The sequence below is a fragment of the Zootoca vivipara genome, chromosome 7, assembly GCF_965207765.1.
Source record: "Zootoca vivipara chromosome 7, rZooViv2.hap1.1, whole genome shotgun sequence".
Lineage (NCBI taxonomy): Eukaryota > Metazoa > Chordata > Lepidosauria > Squamata > Lacertidae > Zootoca > Zootoca vivipara.
In genome coordinates, this window is record NC_142590.1 from 80,035,337 (window position 1) to 80,046,432 (window position 11,096).

Below are 11,096 nucleotides of genomic sequence, written 5' to 3' on the forward strand. Positions count from 1 at the left end.
GGAAATTGATGGTAACAAGCAGTGTGTTCATAGGGTCTAGATGCAGGAAAACCTCATCAGAATTTCGGCTTTTCATTTCAGGGATGAGTGAAAATGGACTCCCCCAAACTCTCCACATTTGCAGGTTAAATTGGAGGGGAACATTTTGCCAAACATCCTCTAGGGAGGCAGAATTCTCCAGCCATTTTGGAGGGACAAAAACTGAAATGGCTCAGAACATCCTCTTCTGAGAAAAATTGGCTCAGAATATTGATAGTGTTATATGCAATGCTGCGCACGAGGCATTTTGCTAACACAAAGGGGCTTTCCCTTCCCCTCCTCTCCAAGTGTTAACCCCCACTCAAAGTCTGCTCAGGATGGTCCCCAACCTTTAGAGCAATTTTATGGGGAGAGAGAGGGTTGCAAAGGAGAGGACGGGGATGTTCCTTTCTGCAAGCAGACATTGGATGTGTGAGTGGCATGGCAGTGATGTATACAACCTTTTATTCCTAATGGTCTATGCAGGAATCAGTGGGTAGAAAGAGGAGGACTGAGCTTTTCCTCCAAAATATTGCTTCCTTTTCGAATATTATTTTGCATTCTGGGTTGTATCCATGGTTGTGCTCAAAATTCTCCAAACAATTTGCAGAACTTGAGGGTGGAGACATTTTGCCAAATAGTCTCTGAGGACTGGTCTCAAATTCTCCAGTGGTGTGTATGTAAGCTTCAATTAAAACTAAGCTCAGATGACCAACAAAATTGGAAGCCTTAATGCAGCTTAATTTCTTGTGACAGAGAAGCAGTCTTCCTATACCCTGGCAATTTTTCAGCCGCATGCTCAGAAAATAAATGGTGATCATCCTGCTTCTTCCTTAAGCAGCGCCACTGTAAACTAGTCTGCAAATGAGAACTTGTCAGGGGGAAAACACATAAATTAACCCTGACAGCTCAGCTGCACCAAAACACATTTATGAGTCAAAAGAATGCAAATTGTTATTCATGCTTCTGGGCTGACACCAGATACCCAGGCTATTCTGACATTCATTACTGTGGTGTGATCATTGGCATTTGTGTCCTAGACAGAAGCCCAGCTCTGCATTAAGGAAAGGTTACCGTTACTGTGTGGGTCTTGAAGTCCTCTGCAGTGCAGTGCAAAAGTGTAACGACGGTTGAGTTTAGACTTTCTCATCTGGAAAGATTCATGACAGCAGGCAGTGGATGTTGTCTGGGCTTTGGGATCAGCTCAGACCCAATAGATGCCATAGCTTAGTAGCTGACAACATGCTTTCTATGCAAAAGGTTTCCTATGCATCTATGGCACAGTTACAACTGTAAGGCAATTGTACCCTAGGCACAAGCATCACTGCAGCTTACCAGCAGGGAAAGGGGTGAGGTAAACATGGTGCAAACACACCAGCAGATTCAATCCAGCACTCCCATCAGTGTGTTTGCACCGCACTGACCTAGCCATCACCTTGTCCACCCCAATGATGGCCAAGGGTTTGGAAACCAAGCCTTACAAGGAGTGCTCGAAGGAGCTGGGCATGTTTAGCCTGGTAAAGAGAAGACTGGGAGGAGACATGATAGCCATCTTCAAATATCTTAAGGTCTGTCACATGGAAGAGGGAGCAAGCTTGTTTTCTCCTGCTCTGGAGGGTAGAACTCAAACTCGGGAGGTTGTGGACTCTCCTTCCTTGGAGGCTTTTAAGCAGAGGTTGGATGGCCATCTGTCATGGATGCTTTAGCTGAGATTCCTGCATTGCAGAGGGTTGGACGAGATGACCCTCAGTGTCCCTTCCAACTCTACGATTTTATGATTCTGTGGAAGGTCAAGTAAGTGCTGCTTCCCTGCTCCAATGACTGCTACAATTGTGGCGTCTACATCTATAGTAGGTCACAGTTCACAGGTCTGGGAGAAAGCTTGACCTGCAAGGCAAACCTTAGACAAGATTGCACCCAGACCCCAGTAATGAAGATACAAGACATTTTGTGGGGTTCTCACATAATTAGTTAGGTATTTCTATGGCACCCAGTCAATTGTGTCCTCTGGGAAGTTCAAAAATTTAAAATCAATAGACTGCTAACACAACCAACAGTGCTAAAATCTTGCATCATAGAAAAGCAACATCAGCACAAAATTTATATAAATCAGCATAAAACCACAGAACAGCTTAAAGTCAGTAAGCATGCAGTACTTACAAACCAGCAACCGTGGCATTTTAAAAAGCCTGGGAGAAGAGACAGGTCTTCACCTGGCCTTGAGAAACTCCCAGTGTAAGTTTCCTGGAAGAAACTTTACAGGAAGACCTAATCATTGTAATGTACGTTTAAAGGCATTGGGCCACAAGCTCACATAAATATCCTTCTAAGGAACATACACATACTCTATCGATGTGCTTGTGTAAGCAAAATCAGAAAGCTAAGCACCAAGACCTGCAGTCAATAGAAGAAAGATCAGCCTTCAGATGCAAAACTGGTGATGGTACATATCTAGGCTATGGACAGATAAATCTGTCCCAGTCTCTTCTGTACTGTTTCCACAGGTGGACATCTTAAAGTATACCCTGTCCTTCTTCTTTGTGGATATTTAAAAAGATAGTTCCGGGGGCAATCCCACACACCACCGAGCAGCACTTACAAGGTGTACGGAGAGCTGTTCTGTCTCCCTCCCTCTCTTGCTTTAATAGTGAAAATCTGCTTCGAGCAGCTTCAAAGCATGGCACCTCCACAGCACAGGTTCAAAATGCTTTTAAAAATGGTGCACATCACTTCCTGTGTAATTCTATGCACAAAGGGCCATTTTATTTCAAAAAATAGAGGCTGTCCTCGTCATTACCCTGGAATAGTTGTTGTTCCCCACCTAGCCAGTGCTTCCCGGGGGAATTCCTCTGCTCCTGCAGCACCCCCCCCCTCATGTTGTTGGTGAGCCAGACAGGCTTTGAGTGGAACACTTTTTCTAAGCCTTGCCACCTCAAAGGGTAGTTGTGAGGGTGCCCAGCTTCTTCTCTGAAAGTGCCTCCCTTTGTTTGCCTTCCACTTTTGCTCTTTAACTTGCATGGCCTCTGCTTATACTCAAGTATCCTGCCAAACCTAATAACTGATCCTGAAAAATGTGTAGGCAAAACAAAACAAAACACCCTTTCAGGCCCTTGACCAGCGTGGTGTAGTGGTTAAGAGCAGTAGACTCGTAATCTGGGGAACCGGGTTTGCGTCTCCACTCCTCCACATGCAGCTGCTGGGTGACCTTGGGATAGTCACACTTCTGTGAAGTCTCTCAGTCCCACTCACCTCACAGAGTGTTTGTTGTGGGAGAGGAAGGGAAAGGAGAATGTTAGCCGCTTTGAGACTCCTTAGGATAGTGAAAAAGTGGGATATCAAATCCAAACTCCTCTTCTTGACCAGAGATGGGGAACCTGTGGCCTTTCAGATGTTGTGAGACCACAGCATGCAACACCCCAGGCCATTGGTCATGCTTATTGGGACTGATGGGAGTTGGAGTCCAACAGTATCTGGAGGGCTGCAGGTCTCCCATCCCTGCCCTAAACCAATATGCTCATTTGAGAGGGAAATTCATACTGAGCCCAAATATATTTGGTGACCAGAAACATATCACAGTGTACCAAAGTCAGGCGCGTGGTGTTGGACTGAATCATAGAATCGTAGATTTGAAAGGGACCATGAGAATAATCTACTCCAACCCTTTGCAATGCAGAAATCTTTCGCCCACCATGGGACTCTAACCATAGCTGCCAAGTTCTCCCTTTTTTTAAGGGAAATTCCCTTATGCTGAATAGGCTTCCTCGCGAGAAAAGGGAAAACTTGGCAGCTATGACTCTAACCCATGACCCATGAGATCAAGAGTTTCACACTCTACTGACTGGAGGTGGACCTAATCATAAACAGCTGTTTTTTCCAGGCCCTTCCTCCTATATATGTGGGTTTGCAGTAATCCACTGATTGACTAATTTGATTTACATCCTTCATCTCCTATCACAAGGGTAGCCAATGCAGTGCCCTCCAGATGCCTAGGACCACAACTCGCATCTGCACCAGTCACCATGGGCAATAGTCAGAGTTGATGGGAGCTGTGGGACTCAACCTCAGTCAAAGCAGTTGTTGGCTCAGTTCTTTCAGGTGACTAGGCACAAAAAGCACTCTTCTGTTTTCCCAGAAGAGAACTGGAAGGGAGAAGACTGGAATTCTGGGAGATTCATTGTCAGATGTTCCACCCCTCTTTTTGATATGAGTCTCATCAGGGCAGTGAGTTGAGACATGGGATCTTTAACCCTTTCCTTTTGGACTATTCCCCCAACCCCGCTGAACAAAAATGTCTCAAATTTGCAACCCGTGAGGTTTGTATTTCGTTGAAGCAGAGGGCAGCCAGGTGACTGCTCACATATCTCTCAAAGCCACAAATCTCAGTTTGGCCTGATTTTGGAGTCAACAGTACAGGACTCAATGGCTAAGGAGGCATTGTGTGTTCAAGTTGTCTCCCAACAAATTGTGCGACAAAATCAGTGGGGATCAGTATGTTCCTATGTCTCCACCATCCCTACTAACTCAATACAAACATGCACACAGTGGGCCAAAGACCCGTCACTGTCACACCAACCTCAAGGTGGAGAATTCACTTTCCCTTTTTAGTACTTGCTATTGTTGGTTTGACTTCTGTAGACATCCTGCAAAAAATAATAATAATTGAAATGCTTGAAGAGAGAGAACATTTGTCCTCTTGTGAATAAACAAATTTTATTCAGTAGAAAATGTAATATAAGCAAATAGAATTACCTCTTCACTCTCGATACTAACAGGAACGAGAATCTAGGATTAAAAGTGAGAGGGGAGAAAATGCTTCCTTCTATGCACCTGTCATTCTGAATATCATGCAATCAAATTTCCTCCTAAATCTCATCAGATGAACTCCCAAAGTCATTCCAGAGATAATAAAATAGGTTATGACACTAGTCTCGTATACATCAAAATGTCTTTCATATATCTTTAAGCGGTTATTAATCTCTGAATTAGTTTAGAATACATTAACCTTCAAGGTAAATTAGTTCAATCAAGAAAATGACTCTAAAGGATAGACTCTGTCACATGCATGCATGCATGCAAATGCACACACACACACACACACACGGTTTATGAATATCAACAGACCTTAATCCAGGGGTAGCTAATGTGGTGCCCTCCAGGGGTTGCAGGAATACAACTCCGCCATCAGCCCTAGCAAGCACAGTCTATAAAACACAAGGGTGTTGGCAGGAAGGTTCCCACTACAGTAATACCTCGGGTTACGAACGCGATCCGTTCCGGATCGCAGTTTGTAACCTGAATAGTTCGTAACCTGAACGCGATGGGCGCCGCCATTTTGCGCATGCGCAGATCGCGCGTGGGGCGCTTCTGCGCACGCGCGCGGGGCGAAAACACTTCTGGGGTTGCGCAGTTCGTAACCCGAACTGTTCGCAAACTGAGGTGGTCGTAACCCGAGGTACGACTGTATCCCTGAATGGCACCACTGTTTAAACCAGAGTTAGCCAATACGGTGGTGTTGGCTAACCCTGGTTTAATCAGTGGTCCCATTCAGGGATAGCGGGAACCTTCCTGCCAACACACTTGTGTTTCAGACAGACCATATGAAATTCTTCCTTAGGAGGGTGTTATGTACTGAGCTGAATCATAGAACAATAGGATCCAGAATCAGCAGTCTGATTGGTCCGCAGGAGCCACCCAATCCAACTCCAGGTGGAAGTGAATCCGCAACCTGATTGGCCTGCAGGAGCAGCCAATCAGGCGGCTGGCAGAAGTCAATCCACAAACTGATTGGCCCACAGGTGTAGCCCTGAAGTAGCCAATCACGCAAAGCCCATTGTGTAAATAATGTATATAAGCAGATGGCTTTGGGAAAAGGGCATTCTTCTCTTCTTCTCCTTGATGACGAAGAGCTGAATAAAGAGCATGAAATTCACTCTCGACTCCAAGTATATTTCAGAGGGAGTCTGGCCAATTCACAGCTTCTATACACTCTGTGAATACTATTACAAACAGTTAAATAGACCATTGCTCTGCTCCCCCCTTCTTATTCTCCCTCTCCTGCATCTTTTAAATGTCTGCTATCAAAGTAAGGATGGATGGGCAGAACGTTCTCACACAAAATTGGGGGCAGAGAGAGGAAGACATGACAATGCTGAAGAGTGTCATGGATGGAGGAATGAATCAGTTCCACCATGGGGAGGAAGAGGGGCAGCTGTGATAGAGCGACCCTGGGCCCTTGGCAGATTGACATCAAGATGCTGCCTGAACTGCAAGATCCTTCTGAATTCTATACAACCTTAAGGGATTGAGTTTGGGACCGGTTGAATGCAAAGCCAATGCTCTGTTATGGAGTTATGGCTGCTCTTCCTTGAACCCTTCCCATTCCTCTGGGGATTGTAAATGTCATGACCCTCTCCCTACTTGTTGGAAACCCTGTTGAGATGCCATTTCCAAGGCGATGCCTTCCATAGCACATGGGTGCATAATTTAGAAAAGGGTGGGGGACCTGTGGCCCTCCAGATGTTGTTAGACTACAACTCCCATCATCCCTGACCATTGGCCATACTGCCTGGAGCAGATGGGAGTTGTTGTCCAATAACATCTGGAGGGCAACATGCTCCCCACCCCTGATTTGAAAGGTCCTTAGGTATAATCCTTCCTGCACAACTTTTGTTCTTACCTACATTGAAATGTATGCAAATGTAACTGACTGTTCAAACCCATATGAGTAATGATAAATATTTACTTAATCGTGTGGCAGTCCTGATTTGAATATATATGGACATTGCACTTAGTTTAAGAAACCCGCCGCTTCTATATCTCACCGGGTTCCTTAAAGATTTCTTGTGCGTATCGGGAGTGGAAATTAAACCTGATAACATGTCGCAACTCCATCAACGATCCAGCAGCAATCATTTAAAAGATTTGCCCAGAGTAATTTCGGGAATGATCTGTATGCTGACACATCGTGCAAATGACGTGGAACAAATTATATTATTTCAGCCTGTTTATCATCTTGTCAACATTTGTCTTCCGCTTTTTCCTTACAGGATTGTAAATCAGACGCATGCAGGGGAAGTCAGGGGAGGCGTTCACCCGCCTAGAGTCGCAGTAATAGGATGATGAAAAATGCATCCCTTTATCTGTGGGAAAAGATTTAAAGGTTGTTGCATTCATTTGTTACCTAGGATCTGGCATTTTTTTCATACAGACTCTGCTTGGCCAGAAAATTATCTCTTTTCCTCAAGTCCATTAAGGATCTCCTCACAACTTACAGAGCCCTGACAAATATAAATATTGAAGCCCATTCATGAAAATTGCATTTAAACCCGAGGTTTAAGTGGGCTGAAGGCATGATTAAGTACCCTGTTAATTAACCTTTTTCTTTTTTTGCAATGATAATTGTAAATGTGCCATCATACATTTTAAATCATTTACACTGCCTGCAGAATAATACAACTATCCTGCCTCTTGCAGGCTCCAGAATTCTGAACATGGGATGCAGCCACCATTAAAATACACATATACACAAACACAGGTAGACAAGAACGGTAAAGAAGAATACAGGGTTAGAGCCAACTTTTGTTAGCCACACTTAGATCTAACGTAAGTTAGTCACACTGAAATCAATGAGACATGACACATTGATTTCACTGTGACCTAAGCGCAATGGATCCAACCCCCTGAGATTAAGCATAGTCTCCTAACTGTGCTCTTGAACTACTTCAGATGACCTGGTTATTGCTTGCACAGAACTTACACAGATGATGTCTTGTCTTTATTGAGCATTTGTTCTGATTCATTTGCAGGGAGCTTACATAACAAGGAGCATTCATTCTGAATCCATCCTGATTTGTCTATGGCTGCATTCAGATGTGGGTTTATTGTGTTAGCTTTACTGGTTTGTGATGCCAGTGCTTCTGTCCCTATTTCTAACATTCATTTTACACTGCAGATCCATGAAAACTACAGGAAACTTGCAACACAAAACTCTCGCAATATTCTGAGTTTCTATGATTGTAAAGGGATCCTCCCCCCCCCCGAAACAATTATCGCAGAAGTGCTGAGATTTCCAGAGGTGTCTTTTATGTTGTGTGAAAGATCACAAACAAAGTGAAAGGAAGATGGAATAAATTGTTATTTGAATGCAGCCTAGGCAATTGTTGTATGTCTTCTGGTTAATCTGTTGTTTATCCCACATCTTTTAGTTTATTTCTCTGTCACTTTCCTAACAGCAAAAAGTCCATGTTTTGTGTGAATCTGTTGTGCTAAAGCAGGCATCCCCAAACTGCGGCCCTCCAGATGTTTTGGCCTACAACTCCCATGATCCCTAGCTAACAGGACCAGAGGCCGGGGAAGATGGGAACTGTAGTCCAAAACATCTGGAGGGCGGAAGTTTGGGGATGCCTGTGCTAAAGCAACAGAGTGCTCCAATCCATTTCAGTTATGCAGACCTAAATTTCTCGCATGTGATTGAATCTCTACCACAAAATACTGACAGTCTGGAGGTGACTATTGGTTGTTGCATATCAGGCAGATGATCACAGGTGTGTTTCCCCCATCAGTGCACTATAATTCTGAGAAATGATAGCTTTCTCACGTGCAGCCATAAAATGTACATGTGCCTCACCGATTAAGAATGATGGCAACCCCACTATCATTTGCTGGCGTAAAAATGCTCTGAATGTGATTATTGAGCGTATGTTTTGCTTTAAGGTTGCTGAGTTGCTCCTCAACACCTTTAAATTCACTGCTCACCTGGGGAAAGAAGACAAGAGCAGCCTCCCTCCTCCCTGTCCTTTGGACTAGCTCCTTCCTCTGCTTGTTGTGCCCCATACAGCATGCATGGGAAAGGGACAGATGAAAAGACAGTAATCTTTGCAAGGTTATATATGACCCTCAAATTCTGGATTAGAAGGAACAACCTATATTTAGCAATGTTCTGCTCAAAAACTACATGAGAATCTGAAACTAGTTATATACCCTGTGAGGGGGAAACAGTACAGAGAGCCCCCTCCCATCTTGAGGAGCAGTTCTTCCACCAGCAGCGGAGCCAGCGGGGAGGGGGAAGAGTCCAGTGGGGAAGGAGGAAGTAGGAGACAGGGCTCTGGCAGGATAGCAGAGCCTCTGCTGCATGTGAGAGAGGAAGAGAGAGCGGGGGAAAGGGGGGAGAAGGAAAACATGGAAAGGAGACCCTGTTTCCCTCCGGTTCCGGAATTACGCAGGAGGAAACGCGGAAGGAGATTTGGGGTGCCCAGACTCTTATGTTGGAAGAAAACGCGGGAAGCGTCACTCAGGGTTCTGGGTCAGACTAAGAACATGTACCCTGTACAGCTCTAGCACTGTAAATAGCCTGCACACAATAAAAGCATGAAAAGGCAACGGTTTGGAGAGTCGTTACTTTAGAGTAGTCGCAACGCTCCCTCTGTGACATACCCCTTAGTTTCCTTTCCTTGCTGGTCTCACCCAGAATTGATTCACCCCCATACGACCATTTCTAAATCACTTTAGTTCCTACTCTCATTACATAGGCGCCAACAACCTGGGGCCCTGGGTGCCCGAGCACCCACAAAATTTCCCATGAAGGGGCCAGGCACTCACAAATTTTGGTGTCAGGGCTATCCACGCTGTGTGGCACCCATGGCCCCTGAGCACCCACAGTCGTGGGGCTAAGCTGGGACTCCTGGTTGGGTAAGACATAAGAATGCAAGAAAAAACCTGTCAGAGACCTGCATTCAGAGAATGGGTTTGTTGTTTGTATATATCTAGGATGTGTAAACTGGTTTCAGAGAGAAGACTCTTATTTTTAGTTTTTGAAGCAAAGGGGTGAGAGCAGGGGGAGCCAGAGACCTGTTGTCTTTTCTTTATTGCTAATGTGGTGAGTTGCTATTGTTTGGAAAAACCTAGCATATTGATTTCTTACCTCCTTTGATAAAACAAAACTCTTTATGAAACTCTTGTTGCACCTATCTCATTGACAAACTGTAATAACAGCTCCTCTCCCTGATGGTGGAGCGTAATTCATAACCTGGGAGATATATCAAAATTGCCTCTGTATATTTGCATATGCGTTCTTCAGTTATTAATGTGTTAGTGGCCTTTGTGGATGAAATAAATAGTACATTAAATAAAGAGGGGAGTGAGGCGCTATTAGCAAGAATAAAGCCCATGAGCAAAGGCTTTAATTACACTCCCCTCTTCAGGTCATTAGCTGCATAACTACCTGTGGATGAAGTGATAACTAACCTCTCATAAAGCTAATGAATTTGCTTTGGCTAGAGCAAAACGGTACACCCACAGCCCCATTAGACAACCTGAATAATTGAAAATCAGTAGTTGCATACGGTTATGTAAACACACCAGACTTTTTCTTCCTATGGTATGGGTGGAGGAACATTTAATCTGGCCTGCAGTTTTAAGCAGACTGAACAGATTTTCACCTCCTCGAGTAATGGACAGTTCAGAATGTAATTCTTTTATGGATTTTGCTCTTCTTCCAATTTTATTCCTCTGTGCCGGGCTCAAAAATGCAATCAATCAATCAATGTGAATAAGATATTCAGATATGGCTATATAAAGTATGTATTTAGATAATATTTTGTGGTTCATTATGTCAGTAGATATGTTCGAATGAAGTTTCTTTTTTGTAACTTTAAAAAAATCAGAGATATACACAATTGACACAGATCGAGAATAAAGTGATTAGTTGATCCCTATCTTAGACATGCAATGGTGGCTGCTGCCCTTTGTAACTGGTAAATAATAATAATAATAATAATAATTATTATTATTTATCATTTATACCCCGCCCATCTGGCTGGGTTCCCCCAGCCACTCTGGGCGGCTTCCAACCGAATATTAAAACAGTACAGCATTAAACATTAAAAACTTCCCTAAACAGGGCCGCCTTCAGTTGTCTTCTAAAAGTAAAATAGTTACTTATTGCCTTGACATCTGCTGGGAGGGTGTTCCACAGGACAGGTGCCACTACCGAGAAGGCCCTCTGTCTGATTCCCTGTAACCTCACTTCTCGCAATGAGGGAACCGCCAGAAGGCCCTCGGTGCTGGATCTCAGTGTCCGG